Raw genomic sequence first — 18,343 nt, 5'->3', positions numbered from 1 at the left:
CATGAGTTGTCTGTAAACATACATGTCTAGTTAATAGAACTGCAAGGCTTTGTTAACCAGAAACTTACCTAAGACCCATCATTTTGTTCTTTCCCCTGAGCTCTGATTTATAATTTCCACTGGTTGGGAAGAAAATACTTTTCCCTTCTTATGGGGTGAGGCCCAATAATGGTAAAGATCCCAGAATGATTTTATTGAATACAAAGCCCTTTGATCTTGGCAGCTTTGGACTGAAGTTTTCCAGACCTTAAAAATGAGAGAGATGGGGGTCAGGTGGTGGCACACCCAGTTGAACACACAATGCTGAAAAGCTTAAGAACTTGGGTCTACCTCCCATCCCCACCTGACAGGGGACAGGTACACTAGTGGTGAAACAGTGCTGTAAGTCTGTCGCTTCCTCTATCCACCCCCATCTCCTTCTCTGTCTCCCCAACCCCTCTAAATTGCTCTGTCTCTGTCTCTAAGCAATAAATAATAAATAAAACTATGAGAGAGATGGGGAGGGAATGAAATAAAAAAAAGTATAATCACCCCTCAAACTCTGCCGTTGATATTTATGAATACTCCAAAGGACACAGGAGCCTCCTTAAATATTTCCCCAATGTCAAAGAACAATTTGTAAAATTGTACAGTAAAATAATATAGTGCTGAATTACAGTTCAAAGGATAAAACATGCATGAGTCCGTACTGGAATCAGTACATGATTGGAAAAATAAATGAGGCAGAAAAAGCAAACTTTTAGAGAAAACTCATAATACCAGAAAGTGGGGTGTAACTCCCCTCTCCTTCCCCCACCAGTCCCCATATGGGCTCAATTCGAAGGCACCCATAAAAAAAACTGTGTGAAAAAAGACAGTCTGTAATGGAGAAAAAGCAGCAGATATTACTTACATCAAGTGTTCAAGGTCAAGGTCAGCAGAATCAGTCACTTAGACATCATTTGCTCAATGAGAAAAGGCCCTGAGGACACTCCTTAGTCTCCTTCCCTCAACTCCGAACCTCAGCAAATCATTGGGGTGTGTGCAGAAAAATAAGAGGAGAGAGATCCACAATGAGTTTGGTGGAATTCTTCAAAACCAAGAGCAAAGACTAAGAAACTCTGGGAAGACCAGACCAGAGGCGATTAAAGAGACAGGTTACAGATTCGATGTGGTATTTTGGATGAGATCCTAGAATAGAAAGATACTAGCAGGAACTAGTGACACCAGCAAGAAGCCAGAGAAGCCGGACTTTATGTTAACTTTCTATGCGGTGCCAACTATATACCCCTGCAGTTTAAATCGAGAATTTTAGGGCCATCAGGCAAAGGAATATATGGGACACTGCATCTTCCTTGCTACTTGTTTATAAATCTAAAAGGCTGCCCAAAGTGAAAGAAATTTTCTTATCAATTACAAGTCCCCCAAGGCTGGGGAGACAGCATAATGGTTATGCAAAAGGCTTTCAAGCCTGAGGCTCTAAAGTACCCGGTTCGGTCCCCAGCACTACACACAAGGGGAGAGCAACGCTCTCACGTCCTTCTGTGTGTATACCTTTCTTCTGTCTGACATTAAAAACAAACAAACAAAATCCCACACTTACGAACACCAAGTGCCCGCACAAACTTATAAAAAGCACCAGCAACTCCCCCAACTGCCTTTAGGTAAAGAAGTGCGTGATGCTGGGGTGCAAGGAGCGCACCCCAGAGCCTGTGGAGCTGGGCGTGTTTGCTCAGGCTGGCGGGAGCCTCGGCCCCGCCCGGGAGCGAGCAGGAAGGCGCCGGACTCTGCCCTGGGCGCACCCATAGGGGCGGAGCCCAGCGACCAGGGCCGGGCGGCTAGAGCCCAGGCGAGGAGCAAAGCCGGACCCCACATTTACCAAGCACCCACCAAGGCAGGAGAATCCCGCTACTCTAAGCGCTAGAGGCCCAGCTCACCCCCTCCAGGTAAGCGTGTGTCCAGGTGCCCCTGAACCTGTTCTCTCCAGAGCGGCTCTGTGCCCCAGGGACATTCACCTGTTAAGTGTCTTTGGTGAGACGACCTTTCCTCAAGGGATAATTCTGCCCGGGGCTCTGGTTCCCAGGCAAGGAAGCGGGTTGGGGGTGGGGTGCGGGGTTAGGGTAATTGCTTCCTTCCCGAAAGGTTGATCCCTCCTTAGCTGGAGGCATATCCAGTTACATATATTTAAATTGCTGCGCGGTTAAATTCAGGTACACTGGAGGAAGCCCTCCGGAAAACTTGCTGTCACCTGCGAACTTTCAGTGGAGACTGTAAAGGGTCTTTGCACCAGCATTTTTACTGGGCAGAAACTAATGAATCAGGGTGACTGTGGTACCTTTCATAGACTTGTACTGGCTTCTGTAGCTGGTAGCTGCAGGCTTAGTAGGAGAAGCTGTGTCCACTGGCTGATAGTTTTTTTTTTTTTTTTTTACTGTTGATTGAGGTTTTATTTTTATTTACTTTTACTTTTCTTTTTAATATTTGTTTGTTTATTTATTTACTGGATGGAGCCAGAGAGATATTGAGAGGGAAGGGGGAGATAAGAGAGGGAAAGAGAGACACCTGCAGTGCTGCTTCACTGCTTGTGTAGCTTCCTTTCTGCAGGAGGAGGTGGGGGCAGGCATGAACCTGAGTCCTTGAGCATGATACCATGTGCGCTTAAACAATGCACCACCATCCAGACCCTGTTAATGAAGCTTTAAAGCTAGAAGTACAGAACCCTGGGCAGTTGTGGAAAGCGGCAGGACATTTTACTAATAAAATAGTATGGGACTGTGAGTGTAGATTCTAGACTAGATGATGATGAGGGTATGAAATTTCAACCTTCTAAAGTGTCTATCCATCTACCCACACTGATATATACTCATACATAAATAGGGGATATAAGGGTAACAAGAAGCAATAAGCTTGAATATAACTGAAACTTATGTCTGTTCACCATCATATTGTAGTCACTCCATTTTAGGAATCAAAGCCTCTTCGCCTTTTTTTTTGGAGTTGTATAGACAAGATGAAATATTAACATACGAAAGGGATTTATTTTGTAGTTACAAGAGAAGGAAATAATTGTCTCTTTGATTCTATCTAGTGTTATTAAATATTCAGTTCTGTAGAAGCCTGATTTTCCAGAAATTTGATCTGAGCTAGAGTCTCAGGTACCAAGGCTAGACACAATTGGTGCTATTGTTTCTTGTTGATGGGCTGTTCTGTTCTCCCCACCTCCACAGCCCAAGGGCCTAGATACAGGAATCAATACCTAAAGCAGGGAGTACCTGAGAGACTCCTTCCTGCTTACAGAAAGAATGGAAGCCCGGTTACACTTCTGTGATGCAGAAAATTTCATGAACAAAGCTCCTGGTTTTTGTGATTTAGTAACAAAACCTGCTGCAAAGTAACTACATAGGAACTTTCAAAGTAAATACAGATACTGTTTCAGTTTTATTATTCATCTTCGTTATTTCACCAGTTAGTAATATTTTATTTTTCTATTTATTTGCAGTGTGCTTGGGCTGCAATCTAAATTATGACCATAAATAAATAAATAAATAAATAAGGGTGCTTACTTGTTTGAGATGATCAAAAAGGGACAGAATTGAAGATTTTGAAGGAAATTTAAATTTTAAAGTTTTTTTTTAGGGTGAAAATTTTAAAGTCTTTGTTTAGGGTGAAAGAGACCCATGTCTCCCCAGTAGTGTCTGGCTCATCATTGTAGGTTTCCACAAAGAACTGAGCGATCTGTGATCAGGCACCACATATTTTATTTAGGAAAATGAAGACCCAGCATGCACACAGACATTTGTGGCCCCTCTGGGGAGAATGGTGACTAGCTGATTTCTCTACTAGCTTTTAATGTCCCAACCTTTTATAGAATGAGCTTTTCACTGGTCTGTTTAAATGGCCTGAATACCATTTGTTGGTCCTGGCCTCAAAGAACATTCTTTCTAAGGCTTCACCTACTCTTTTTCCCCACCCTAGATTTTTTTTAGTGATTTAATATTGATTTACAAAATTATAATAGGGGTATAATTCCACACTGTTCTCACCTCCAGAGTTTTGTGTCTCCAGTCCTCCACTGGAAACTGAAGTAGTTCTCCCAAAGTCACAGATACGGGTTAACTGTTATTTTTGTAACTACCTATATTTTTATCTATTTGCCCATTTTTTTTCTATGGTCATTCCTTCTCTTCCTTTCGAAGTCACATCTACAACTTTTATTACTTCTGAAAGGCCTTTCTTTTTTTCCTCTTCTCTCTCTGGGTCGTTTGGTGCTTCTGGTATGAAAGTCTATTTTCATAACCATAATGCTATCTCCCCTGCCCTTCTCTGGGTCCTGACGGAACTGGAACTGTAGTTGAGAGCCCTCTGAGAGGATGAACCAAAATTCTTTATGGGGTGCAGAAGGTGGGAGTTCGTTCTTCTGTAATTGCTTCTCTGCTGGACGTGGGCAGTGGCAGGTCAAGGCATACCCCTAGCCTGTTTCTTTTTTTCCCCAGTTGGGCAGGGCTCTGGTGAGGGGGGTTCCAGGATTCATTGGTGAGGTAATCTGCACAGCCCACCCCGAAATCTTAACTGCCTTGGAAATTTGTAGACAAAGACCAGGGTTTAACAGGCTAATTTTTTAATGTCCATGTCTCACCTTAGTGTTGCCTCGAACACATGCAAATCTCTTAAACTGAGAAACTTGCATCAAAATTATATGAGCACTTATTGATTGAAAGCTATTTTAATAGTGACAAAATGCTACTATCTCCTTAACACACATTTTAATGAGTTTACATTTCATACATGCATGAAATCAGTGATCTACATGGGTCTGTATTCAGTGCTAGAACATACTGATGCCTCTATGATGTTCATGCCTATTCATGCGTTCACTGAACCAGTACTTACTGTGTGCCTGCCTCTCAAGGCATTGTAATGTTCTTTGTTGGTGACATAGGATAGAGAAAGCTTTGTGAAAATAAGAAACATTCATGTTCTCCTAGAATTTACAAAACATCGGAATCCCTCACTATACACTCCAAGTAGATTATGGATCACATCAATGTCTGTCCATAAATTTTGACAGTGTCTGAAATTAAGTTTCCTTCAAATTACATACTTTTGTAGCTGATCTCAATAGTCACAACTAAAAACTGTGTTCCAATGTTGTTTTGAAGAGTAGTTTTTTAAAATTTATTTATTCCTTTTGTTTCCCTTGTTGTTTTATTGTTGTAGTTATTATTGTTATTGTTGGATAGAACAGAGAGAAATGGAGAGAGAAGGGGAAGATAGAGAAGTGGAGAGAAAGACAGACACCTGCAGACCTGCTTCACCGCTTGTGAAGCGACTCCTCTGCAGGTGGGGAGCTGGGGGCTCGAACTCAGATGCTTACACAGGTCCTTTCACTTTGTGCCACCGGCGCTTTACCCGTTGCACTACTGCCTGACTCCTTTTTTTTTTTTTTTTTTAGGTTAGGGACACAAGAATCTTATAGTATTAGGTGCCAGTAATCCAGAGGAAATAATCAGTGACTGAGGACTTGAACTTGAGAAAGCTCTATCCTTTAAATAACATCATCCCCCCAAACATATGATAAGCTATGACTTTGTTTTATTTTACTACTAAGGAAAATACTGACTTTGTCCAAGTTATTTTTTTATCCCCCTCTGTAAACACCATTTTACTAAATGTATAATTTAAATATTGTAAAATATATTCAAGCCTACAACAGAAAATCTGTGAAACTGTACAGCCACTGCTGAATATTTATTTATTTATTTGCCACCAGGGGTATTGCTGGGGCTTGGTGCCTGAATGATGGATCCACTGCTCCTGGAGTCCTTTCTCTCTCTCTCTCTCTCTCTTTCTTTTTAAATTTTTATTTATTTATTTATTTATTATTTGTAGAAAGGAAACACTGATAAAACCATAGGATAAGAGGGTTACAACTCCACACATTTCCCACCACCAGAATTCCTTCTTCCATCCCCTCCCCTGATAGCTTTCCTATTATTTAACCCTCTGGGAGTATGGACCCAGGGTCATTGTGGGAGGCAGAAGGTGGAAGGTCTGGCTTCTGTAATTGCTTCCCTGCTGAACATAGGCATTGACAGGTCGATCCATACTCCCAGCATACACCAAAAAGGACAGCAGCAACAAATGCTGGAGAGGCTGTGGGGACAGAGGAACCCTTTTGCACTGCTGGTGGGAATGTCAATTGGTCCTTCCTCTTTTTTATTTGACAGGACAGAGAGAAATCAAGAGGGAATAAAGAAGGAGATAAATAGTGAAATACCTGCACCATTTGTAAAACTGTCCCCACAGGTGTGGGGACTAAGGATCTGAACAAAGGTCCTCGCACCTGATAACCTGTGTACTCAGCAGGGTGAACCACTGCCTGAACCCACTGCAATCTAATTTTATCATCCTCAGAGATCTGCCAAGCCTGTTAGCACTCACTGTCATTATTCACAGACTCTGACATCCCTCCTTCCTGCCTTTTTACATCTGACTTCCTGGACTTTTCTTAGCAATGGAATCATATGATATGTAACCTTTAACATCTGATCTCTGCCACCTGGAACAATAATTTTGAGGTTCATTCAGGCTGAAGCATGCATCAGTTATTATTCCTTTTTGTTGATACCCTCTGAATGCCATTGTATGACTATACTGTCACTTGTTTACCAGTTGCAGACGTTCCTGCAACTATATTTAAGTGGCCGGATACTTTGATGCAGTATTTTAAAGTCATGATAGCATAATTTGGAAATAACTGGCCATAGTCAACCCCTTCTTTTTATGAAAAACTCATTCCTGCTATGAATTACTGATATTTCCTGAATGTGCAACAACTGTAATCTTTCTGTGCTACTCCCATGAAAGCAATGAATAATAAACACTGTGCAAGTAGCAGGAAGCATCATCCATTTTACAGTCTAGGTTGAACTTGAACAATCTTTTAACTCTAGACATTAGTAATCACAAAGACTATATGCCTCCCTGGTTACATTTTCTTCCCAATAGTGAGCATTTAGAGCAGAAGAATTTTGCTGACTGACCTAACAGTGATAACAGAAATGCTCTTCTAAATAGGAACACTTTTCAGTGACATATTTTTAATTAACTTATTTACTTATTGGATAGAGACAGAGCTATCAAGAGGGAAGGACAAGACAGAGAGACCAAGAGACACCTGCAGCACCCCTTCACAACTTGTAAAGCTTACCCCCTGAAGCTGGGGATTGGAGTTTGAAGTGGGGTCCTTGCGCACTGTAATATGTGCACTTAACCAGGTATGCTACCACCTGGCCCCTCAAGGACATATTTTATTCATACGCTTAACATAAAGCATGAGTCATCTACAACTCTGTGCCAAGAAGGGTGCCTTTAATAAGGGAGTGAATCTGTGTGCTGTAATATTCTGTAGCTGGTTTTGAGTGTGCTAAAGAAAGGCATTGACACAGCTGTTTATGTAGGCTTTCCAGGGTGAGTTTAAGTCTAGAGGAAACTGACAAGTCTTGCCAGCATGGCTGCATGTTTTCTACTCCTGTCAGGAACACACACGTGGGTTCCAGCATCTACACATCTTCCCTAACACTTGGGGTTGTCTGTTTTACTGGAGAGGCATTTTTAAAAAATCATATTGTTTATTTATTTTTAAAATTGTATTAAACCTAAAATATTTCATCACAAAGTAAGAAGATACTTTGCCAACTCCTGAGTCTTTCAAGAAATTTTACATCATCAGTGAAGAACTTGCCCAAAGGGAATGTTCCTGACATTTATCTTTTAAATGCTACAAATCGCCTTGATATATGTCGCTGACACCTGCTTCTTTTCAGAGTTTATTCACTGACAAGTCATAACTGATGTCTGTGCTGCTTGTTAACTCAGAAGGTGAAAGCAGGAATAGGCTGGCGGGGTGCAGGGTTAGGAGCTGTGAGGGGACAGCTGAGCTCCCGCATCAACACTTTGAAAATGACGTGCTAGGAGCGAATGTTCATAGTAAGCGGAGCTTACAGATGTGGTAGTTTCATATTCACTGACTGCACGTCACGAGTCAGATATTCTAATGAGCACTTTTTAATGTGTTAGCCCACTTAATCCTCATATGACTCTATGAAGTGGTTAATATCTGGATTCAATGTTTTTAATTAGATAAAGCTGAGCTTCAGCGGGTTTTAAAACCCTCCTCAAGCTTCCCAGCCTGTGGGGAAGGACACAGTCTTGTGGACACTTTGGTCAAGAGCCCTCTGCTTTGAGGCTATGAAGTTTCTTTTCTGTTCATGGAATGAAGTCCCTGTGACAACATCTGGTCAGGCATCTTGCATAGCACAGCAGGAAATACTTATATGACTGACATTTAGTCATTTACTTGGGAAAACCCTTTTCCCTAAAGATCCTGTTGTCCAATAAATAAAGTTTAGAACCCTATTCAGGGGGCTAGGGAGGTAGTGCAGTGATAGTACACAGTATTTCCACTCAAGCTGCAGATTTGATCCCCAGAACTACCAATAATCAGAACTAAGTGAAAGACAAAAAGAGAAAGAAAAGCTAACTAAACTCATTCCTTTCAGATCATGAAAGGCAGAGAGATAGAGAGGGGAAGATAGAGAAACACAGAGAAGGAGAAACATTGGAACACTATGCCAACTCTCATGAATATTCTTCTCCAGCAAGTGCTTGAAGAATGTGGTAGCTGGGAGCTTGAACCCATACCCTTGTGCATGGTGGTGTATGGTGTATATGTTTTACTGGGTGAGTTCCCTCCTGGCACCCTCTAAACACTTTGTGTAGTACTGGATATGAAAGGAATGTACACATTAATAAAAAATGACTAGCATGTGCTTGAATAAAGCTAGTTCAAAGAACTTTGGTGGAGAGTATATTATAGGGTATAAAGTCATACCCCTGAAATCTTACAGTTTTGTAAAACACTTAAATTGTTAATAAAAATGAGAAACACTTTAACAATAATTATAGTGTACAAGAAGGAAAAAAAAAAACAGATTTTTGCACTTAGAAAAAGGCATCTTCAGAAAGAGAAGGATGAATATGTGATGACTTTCCTTATGGACAGAAATTGAGAAATAAGAACAGAAAGGGGAGAAACAAAGTAGAACTTGTTTACGCCAAATTAAAGGACTTGGGGTGGAGTGGGGAGCGTGTTTCAGGCCCTAATTCATGATAGTGGAGGACCTAGGCTGGGAGTGAGAGCATTTTGCAGGAAATTGAGAAATTTTGAGCATATGTCAACAACTGTATTTACTATGCAGTTACTATGCCATTAATCCCCCAATAAAAATAAGTTAATAAATGAACTATTTTTGATATGATTTATATATCTAAAAATGGAAGAAAGAAAGAGAGAAAGAAAGGAAGGAAGAAGTATCTTAAGATCATTACTTGAAAACAGAATTTGGGTTCAGTATTACCATACATGTCTTTTGATATATTGCGCATCATCTTCAGGCAAACTACGCAGTCACTTGAGATTTATCCAGTTGACACTGGATGTCACCATTGTGCTGTAGTATGAACCTGTAGAGCAGGACTCAGACAGTATCTTCCAGGATTCAGAAATGTGTCAGTTTCTCACTCTGCCTCCCCATCAGAACCTAATTATCTTTATAGCCTGTTTATTTTAACCTCCCCCCCGCCAGAGTTCATTATTTAAGTTGTATATAATAGTGACCAAGTATGATGCCACAATATTCAATACTGTTAATTCAGAAATGGGAAACTGTGCTAAAACCAATTAGGACGGCATCTCAGAGCATTGTACTCTGGTTAACTTGAATTGAAAATGAATCTATGGAAGAGATATAGCAGCTCCCAGGATTGAGGGACAAATTAGGTATGGAAGCAGGAGAATCCATGTACTAGTGCCTCAGTTGGCATTTCAGACTACAGAAAGAATGGAATAGGGTCCTTCTGTCACTGAATCCACTGGTCCTACCCAAGACGCAAAGCCCCACTCTGTGCCAGATTCCTCACCTCCCCAGGATAATGACAGACTTTCCACTGCCTCTAGACTCAATAAACCCAAAGGGAAACCCCTGATTAGTTTGTTTGTTTGTTTATTTATTTATACCAGAACATTGCTCAGCTCTAGTTTATAGTGGTGCTGGGAATTAAACCTGGCACTTTGGAGCCCCAGGCATGAGAGTCTCTTTGAATAACCATTATGCTGGTTTACTCCCCGCCCCACCTCCATTGGAATTTCTAGGTGAGAGCCCTCAGCTGACTGAATCTAGGTGTTGTCCCTATGTTCCAGGTCCAGGTATAGAGGAAAAACAAGTCAGGGACCTTTCCTGACAGGCTCATACAGAGTGATTCTATGTTGAGGAGGCTCAAGTACTGGGTAACCTAAGTTTGGCAGGCAGCCTCCAGTCAGCATCTATGGAAGAAGCTGAATAGACCACTCCATGGTGACCTGAGCTTATTTCCCTTTTCTGGGCTGACCTGTCATCACCTGCTTTTACCTTGTACCTGACATGTATGCAGACTTTGCTATCTCCTCAGTGAGTCAGATGAGCTAGAGCCACACCTGTCTTCTTTCTCTATGTATTTGCCACTGGGATTATTGCTGGGCTGGGTGCCTGTACAGCGCCACTATACCCAGCAGCCATTTTTCTCTGTCTCTTTTAATATAAGGTGAGAGACAGGAGCATGAGAGAGTGGTGAAAGAGTGAGTGAGAAAGTAGGTGAGAGAGTGGGAGAGAGAGAAAGAACGGGACCTGTGGCATTACTCCAGTGCTTATGAATCTTCCCTCCTGCAGATGTGGACCAGGGGGTTGAATATGGTAACATGTACATTCTACCGGGTGAGTCACCGTCCAACCCCTATATATTTATTTTCATAATTACTTTATTTATGTCCTATAAGAGAGAGAGAATTCAGAGCCCTACTTTGATATTTGTGTTGTATGGGATTGAACCAAGAGTTTCAGGCATGCAAGTCTGATTCTCTACCAGCTGTGCTATTTCACTAGGTGGCTGTGTTTTTAATGTGGTTAAGAATATTTTTTTAAGTATTTATTTATTTATTGCCTTTTGTTGCCCTTGTTGTAGTTATTATTATTGTTATTGATGTTGTCATTGTTGGATAGGACAGAGAGAAATGGAGAGAGGAGGGGAAGACAGACAGGCAGAGAGAAAGATAGACACCTGCAGACCTGCTTCACCACTTGTGAAGCGACCCCCCTGCAAGTGGGGAGCCGGGGGCTCGAACCAGGATCCTTACGCAGGTCCTTATGCTTTGTGCCACCTGCGCTTAACCTACTGCGCTACCGCCCGACTCCCCCAAGAAATTTTTTTAGGCAAGTTGGAGGCCTTAATGCATTTCATTTCAGTAAAAAAATAAGTCTTACATTAAGCCAATTCGAGTCTCTTTGTTTCTTTGTGTCTGGAACCTTCTTCTCCTTTTGTGACTTTTGTCCAAATACCACCTTCTTAAATTTCTTTCTCTCACCGATCAGCTGAACAACACGTCCCGCACCCACACACACTTTGTCCTGTTTTCCTTCCTGGAACTTGTCTGCACCTCCTACTTTCCCGCCTATGTTTTTGCTTCTCTGTGTAATGTCAGAGTTGGATCCCTCTGAGGGCTGAGGGGGATACTTGGTTCTGTGCTTTTCTCTTGGCTTCTGGTGGTTTGCTAGCAATCTTTTGGAATTTGTTCTTTGGCTTGGTAGAAGTCTCACTGTGGGTTCTATTTTTCCACCCCCCTCATTTTAGATGATATCAGAATATTTCATGCAGTCATTACAATCAATTCAGAAAAACGTAGCATTTCATTATATACGGAAAGACTCTTGATATCACATTTTTTTTTAGTAACTGTAGAAGTTCACTTTAGCTGGTTGCCTTACAGAAGCACTTGACTCTTCATTTGCCCTTAAGGCTTAGGTTCAAGTTCATGAAAAAATAATAATTACTTATGGTTCTCTGAAATGAGCAGAAAAACCTAAAAGAATTATGACTTTTTGGTACCACATACGGGTCTCAAAAACATTAGTCTGTGGAGTTGCCAAGCCTGAAAATTTAATACATTCCCTCTGCCGTCATAGAGTGAATTGTAAAGTCCAGATAATAGTCTTCTCTCATTGCTGGAGAACCCTGATTAGAACGCCTATTATTCCTCTACTGAACTATTTTTCTTAGTTACTAACACTGTGCTTTATGCAAGACATGCCAGAAATTCTTTGTTAGCTCTATAGTTCTGTCCTTTGCACCTAGGTATTTTTTTTGCCTTGTCAGGATAAGCACAAATAGTGGTCAACAGACTTTCAGGCTAACATGAAGCCTATCTTATCAGATATCCCTGAATTATACCTACATCCCTGGGGTTAGGTCAGGATTTGCAGTGTAAACATAGAATGTGATCTAATCAACAGAATTAGAGATAACAAGTCTGATATAGAGAGGCTTACATACTAGGAGAGAGATCATTCAGTTATGTGTGCCCTTAAGGTGGTTTATGTATATACTAAGATATTTTGTGTATACCCATAAAATGCTGTATGCCCACATACCCAATATAGAAAGAGATAGTGAGCCATCATCAGATGTTAGAGATATTAGAGACATTAGAGAGGCATGAGATTTGGAAAATAGACATAGGCAGAACATTAGGAGACACACAAGTGGGAGACATTTTACCAGAACCTTATGGTGGACGCTTGATAAAAACCTCTGCTCTCACTATAATGGTGTGATGGAGTCTTGTTTGTCACACCTGAGGCATGGATGAAACACTGCACCCTGGCATCCAGAGGACCCTCCGGAGACCCCAGAGCATGCAGTTTTTTGATACCTCATGTAAAATGCACCCTACTTTCCATCCGGTGGAATATGAATGGAACTCAGCCTAGGTAATAAAGTTTCTTCTTGTGTGGACACTTCCTGTTTGTTGGGATTAACCAATGTAACTACAGTGATGCTGAGACTAGTGCACCATCAAGAGAAATGAGGATCACGCTCACTGTGAGGGTATTCTTTGCATTTTTCACTCTCCTGGAAGAATTTTCCATTCCATTTTATGCATTCCTTTCTAATTTCTGTTTGTGCGCTGTGAGTTAGGTCTCATGTACCTTGTAGAATTACCAGCCAATCATTTTTAGTAGTTACTATTGACACTTTTCTTTATGATACTGACTTTATTCTTACTTACATCAATATCAACCTTGCTGTTTTTTAATTTTTTTTATTTTTCAGTCAACACAAGAGTCTAGAACATAGATCCAAAATGGTTTCAAACTTGTAAATGTGGGTTAACTTTCATTAAAGTTTTTTTTTAATTTCCACTTAATTGAGGGTTAATGGTTTACAATATAGTTGTTGACTTATAGGTACAACCTCTCATCTCCCCCATGACAGTTCTGCAAGATACCCTTTCTTCCAACCTAAGTCCTGTTTAATCTTTGTGCCGCAGGCCCCAGATTCCCAGTATCCCATCCCTTCCCTTCCTTAACCCAGAGTCTTTTATTTTGGTGCAATACATCATACCCATCATTTTATGTTTTCCCTAATTGTCTTTGCTTCTTAATTTCCACCTATGTGTGAAATCACCCATTATTTGTTTTTCTCTTTCTGGCTTATCTCACTCAACATATCTTTGACATCAGTCCAAGTTATGGTAAAGGAGATGATTTCATCAGTTTAATAGTTGTGTATTATTCTATTGTGTATATATACCATAACTTTCTTAGCCATTCATCTATTGTTAGGCAACTGGGTTGGGTTGCTTCCAAATTTGGGTTATAGCAAATGGTTCTATGAACATAGGTATGCATAGTTCTTTTCAGATCATGTCTTTATTTCTTTTGTATATATCTCCAGAAGATAAATTGATGGGTCGTATAGTAGTTTCATTTCTAGCATTCCAATGAGTCTCCAGTTTTCAACAGGGGTTAGACCAATTTACATTCCCTTCAGCAAAATAGGAGAGTTCCTTTCCTCCCATAGCCTCTTCAGCAGTTGGTATTTCTGTCTTTTTATTTTCTGCTTTCACAGCATCTTTCCTGAGTGCATCTGCTCCAAAATTTCCCTTTATTTAAGATAATGGTTATACTGAATTTGGAAGCTAAGGAGTCCTTCCACTCCTCCCACCCATAGGATAACCTCACCCTAAATAATCACATTTGCACAATTTCATTTCTTTTGTTTTTGCTTGTTTGCTTTGTCTTCCCAGAGCGCTGCTCAGCTCTGGTTTATGGTGGTGCTAGGGACTGAACCTGGGGAATTTAGACCCTCAAGCTTAAGAGTTGTTTGCATAACCATTATGTTATCTCCCCATTCTGTTTTCATTTCTAAATAATGTCACCTATTGAGGTCCTGGATATTAAGATTTCAACATGTGAATGGGGTGAACAAAATTCAGCCTTCAACAAGTCTTGTATAATAGTCAAACCATTCTTATGCCATTAAACTGAGTAGTAGGTTTAGTTATATTACCCTGGGTGTTTGATGATGTGTTGATTTATCACAGAGATTATAATTCACAAGTATGTGTGTGAATTGATTTTCAGTTGTGAGCAATTAGATGTCAGAATCATCATTTCAGTTGAGAATATCAATGAATTATTGAGTCAAGGGAAACTGTAAACACTATGAATTTGGTTCTGTTAAGAATAAATTTTCTACAGTGCATAAGGACCCAGGTTTGAGCCCCTGGTCCCCACTTGCAGAGGGAAAGCTTTGTGAGTGGTGAAGCAGGGCTGCAGGTGTCTCTCTGTTTCTCTCCCTCTATCACCCCCTTCCCTCTTGATTTCTGGCTGTCTTTATTCAATAAATAAATAATGATAATAAAAAAATACATTTTTCCCTTATAGCAGCCCAGTCTATTTAAAATACTTCCTGGTCTCTGCCACTGAGTTTGGTGGTTACCAGTAAATGTGAATAATAGTTTCTTAGTTTATTTATTCATTCAGCAAACTTGTGCAAATCCTTAATTATGCATTAGAATCTGTGTTAAGTTTTTGACAGATTTTAACTTACAAACAACCCCATGTTGTTTATTATTAATGTTATCACTGATTATTACTAATTGATATTGTAATGTGCAAGTCTCTCATGTTATATATTACTTATATATAGTAATGTATTATGTGTAGTAATTTTCATTAATAGTAGTATCAATAAATTCACTGATTAGAAAACTGAGGCCTTAATTGGTTAAGATACTCATCCAAGGATGTGGAAATTCTGAGTGACTGAGTCAGTCCATAAAAATAACTAGTCTGCTTTCAGAGTTTCCAGTTGTAGAATCTTCCTTCTTTCCAGAAAGTTTCATGAAAACTTTACTTATGTGAGACAGAACAAAGCAGAGCTGCTTTGGTTCAAGTACAGACAACAAAGTCCTATCTGCTCCACATTTTCCTCCTCCTGGGAGTCTTGTTTGAAAAACCCTGATCTAGGAAATAACACCTCTTGGCATGATGCCACTTATAAGCTGTCTTCAATCCACTCTAGCGTTAAACAAATAAAATTCTCTTCTCGCTTTAATTAACTGATTGTGTTTTATTTTGAAAAATTTATCTGCCTAATCTACTTCTGGCTGAAATAAAATGCTAAGATGGATTTTCCCCAGGATGGTAATGCCATATGGCAATTTGGACTTTTTCTGGCTTAAGTTCCCCTTGGGTTTCTTTATACAAATTGCGGATTGTGGATGCAAATTTTTTCAGAACAAAAGAAGTAGAATTTTGATTTTATATAGTGGGATTCAGAAATCAACTTTGCAACCAAAAGATTTGTGAACTGCCTAGCCCTTCCTCAATCCCTACTCACTTTATGGGCTACTTCTGTGCTTACTGATAATATGAAGTGATAGAGGCAATAATATTAATGCTTCCTGTTTATTGAGTCTTTCACAAAACCAGGGTTTAAAAACTCATTACCACAGTTCTAAATATTAGCATGCCTATTTCATAGATGTATATTTAACTTGTTTAAGATAGCCCACCAGTGAAAGAAGGAGCCAGGGCATTTTGAGATGCATCAGTAGTTATAGGAAGCAGAATTCCTTGATATTAAGAGAAATAGATGCATAAGAGAATGTATTTTAGGACCTGTTACGTAAACGCAAATGCAGTTATCAGATCATTAAAGACTGTAATAATGCAAAAAGATGTATTTCTTTTTTTTAAATTTCTTTATCAGGGGATTGTTTACAGTCGACAGTAAAATACAATAGCTTGTACATAAGTAACATTTCCCAGTTTTCCACATAACAATTCAACCCCCACTAGGTCCTCTGCCATCATATTCTGGGACCTGAACCCTCTTTGGTGCAATATACCAGCTCCAGGCCAAGTTCTGCTTAGTATTTTCTCTTCTGATCTTGATTTTCAACTTCTGTCTATGAGTGAGATCATCCCATATTCATCCTTTTGTTTCTAACTTATTTCACTTAACATGATTCCTTCAAGCTCCTTCCATGATGGGATGAAGAAGGCTTTGGTGGTATGGAGGATTGAACCTGGGACTTTGGAGCCTCAGGCATGAGAACCTGTTTACATAGCTATTATGCTATCTACCCCCTGCAAAAAGATGTATTTCTACAGTGTTCCTTTCCCAAGACAAATAATTGCATTCTGTTTGCTAATATACATGTAAATAACATGCTGCAGAGAACAGTGAATCAATTAAAATGGTTACAGATCAAGAAGGACTGAAGTCCAGAACAAAGAGCAGTTCAGACCAAATTCACTGCTTTGTTGACATTTATTTTTCTTTCTCTGAAAGCCTCTGCCATCTCCTCACCTCGGGATCTTGTAAAGGACCAGATAATGGGAGGTTTTGGGGATTGCTTGTAGCATATTGTCTCTGTCACAAGTTTTCAACTCTGTGGTTGTAGTTCAAAAGCAACTACTGCAGTCTGTAAATAAATGATCCCAATTGTGCTACCACGAAATTTAATTTCTGGACACTAAATTCAAACTTCATATGATTTTCATGTGCCACAACATGTGATTCTACTTTGACTTATATTGTTTGCATGGCTCAAAAAATGTTAAGAACCATTTTTATCTCTTCAGTTGTCCAAACAGTTGGGCAGTCAAACCACTCTAGCCAACCACCCCTTTCTTGTTTCCACATGCACATTTATTGACTCCCTTGGTGTTTCTTTTACTTCCAGCATTTAATTGTTGTTTTGGCCCAAGAACGTAATTCTGTGAGAGACTTTAGAGGACCGAGTAACAGAAGTATTTCTACTGTTCACACTCTGCACAGGCTTAGAATTGCTGCCAAATCAAAATCAGCTGAAACAAATAGAAGCCTTAGAGGCCAAGAGATTTGTAATAAAATAGAAAATTCTTGGCATACTCTGTTGGTTTCATTCAAGATTAAAGGATAAGTGCAGGACTTTGGGTTATCCCTGAAGCTATCTTATTTTAATATGATGCTAGTAAATATGAAAAGTCTTTGTTTTAACAGCACGAGTCATTGCTGAATTTTAATTAATTTTGTGGAAACACACTTGACCTTGGTGTCTAAAAGAGACAGGTTGGCCTTTCAACTTTGTTAAAATTTTACTGTGAACTTCAGTAAATTAATATTACCTAGAAGAATCTCCACTTCTATATCAATGAAAAGAGGTTAATAACCCTACCTCATAAGATTTTTCTTTTTTCTTTACCATAAGGGTTATCTGTGCCTTCTTTCTTGCATGACTATTCAGTATCTCTCAGTGATCTTTTATATTTTTTCTTTTCACTTTTGATGCATATTGAAAGACATAGTGAGATAGGGAAAGAGGTAGAGAGATAGAGAGGAGAGACACAGTACTGCTCCACCACTAGTGAAGCTTTTTACTTTGCAGGTAGAGATTAGGATCTTGAACCCAGATCTTCATACTGTTTTACTATGTGTGAGTTCTCCCAACTGCAGGTGAGGACCAGAGTCTTGAACCCAGTTCCTTGCATATGGTCACATGTTTATTGTATCATGTGTGCCACCTCTCAGCCCCTTGGTGCAAATTTATGATGGTGGTCTAACTCCACTGAACTGGATAATGAGAGGTGTTTTATGGTTTTTTTTTTACTTTAATTTTGTTTATGCCACCAGGTTTATCACTGAAGATTAGTGCTTGCACAAGGTATCCTCAGCTCCTCGCAGCCTGTTCGTTCACTCTCTCTCTCTCTCTCTTTTTTTTTTTTTAATTTTGATAGAGATAGAAGCACACAGGGAGGGAGAGAGAGGCAGATGCAGTACTGCTCACCACCCCGCTCTCCACCCCAGGTGAGAGAGGTGGTTGTTGCTGATTTGTCTTATGTCATATTTTCACAAATTAAAACAAAAGTGTGGGAGCTAGACAGTTATGCCCCCAAACTGACCACATGTTACAGTGTTCAAGCACCTGGCTTTGGTTCCT

The sequence above is a fragment of the Erinaceus europaeus genome, chromosome 15, assembly GCF_950295315.1.
Source record: "Erinaceus europaeus chromosome 15, mEriEur2.1, whole genome shotgun sequence".
NCBI lineage: Eukaryota > Metazoa > Chordata > Mammalia > Eulipotyphla > Erinaceidae > Erinaceus > Erinaceus europaeus.
The sequence above is the reverse complement of the archived record's forward strand: the minus strand, read 5'-3'. Positions refer to the sequence as shown.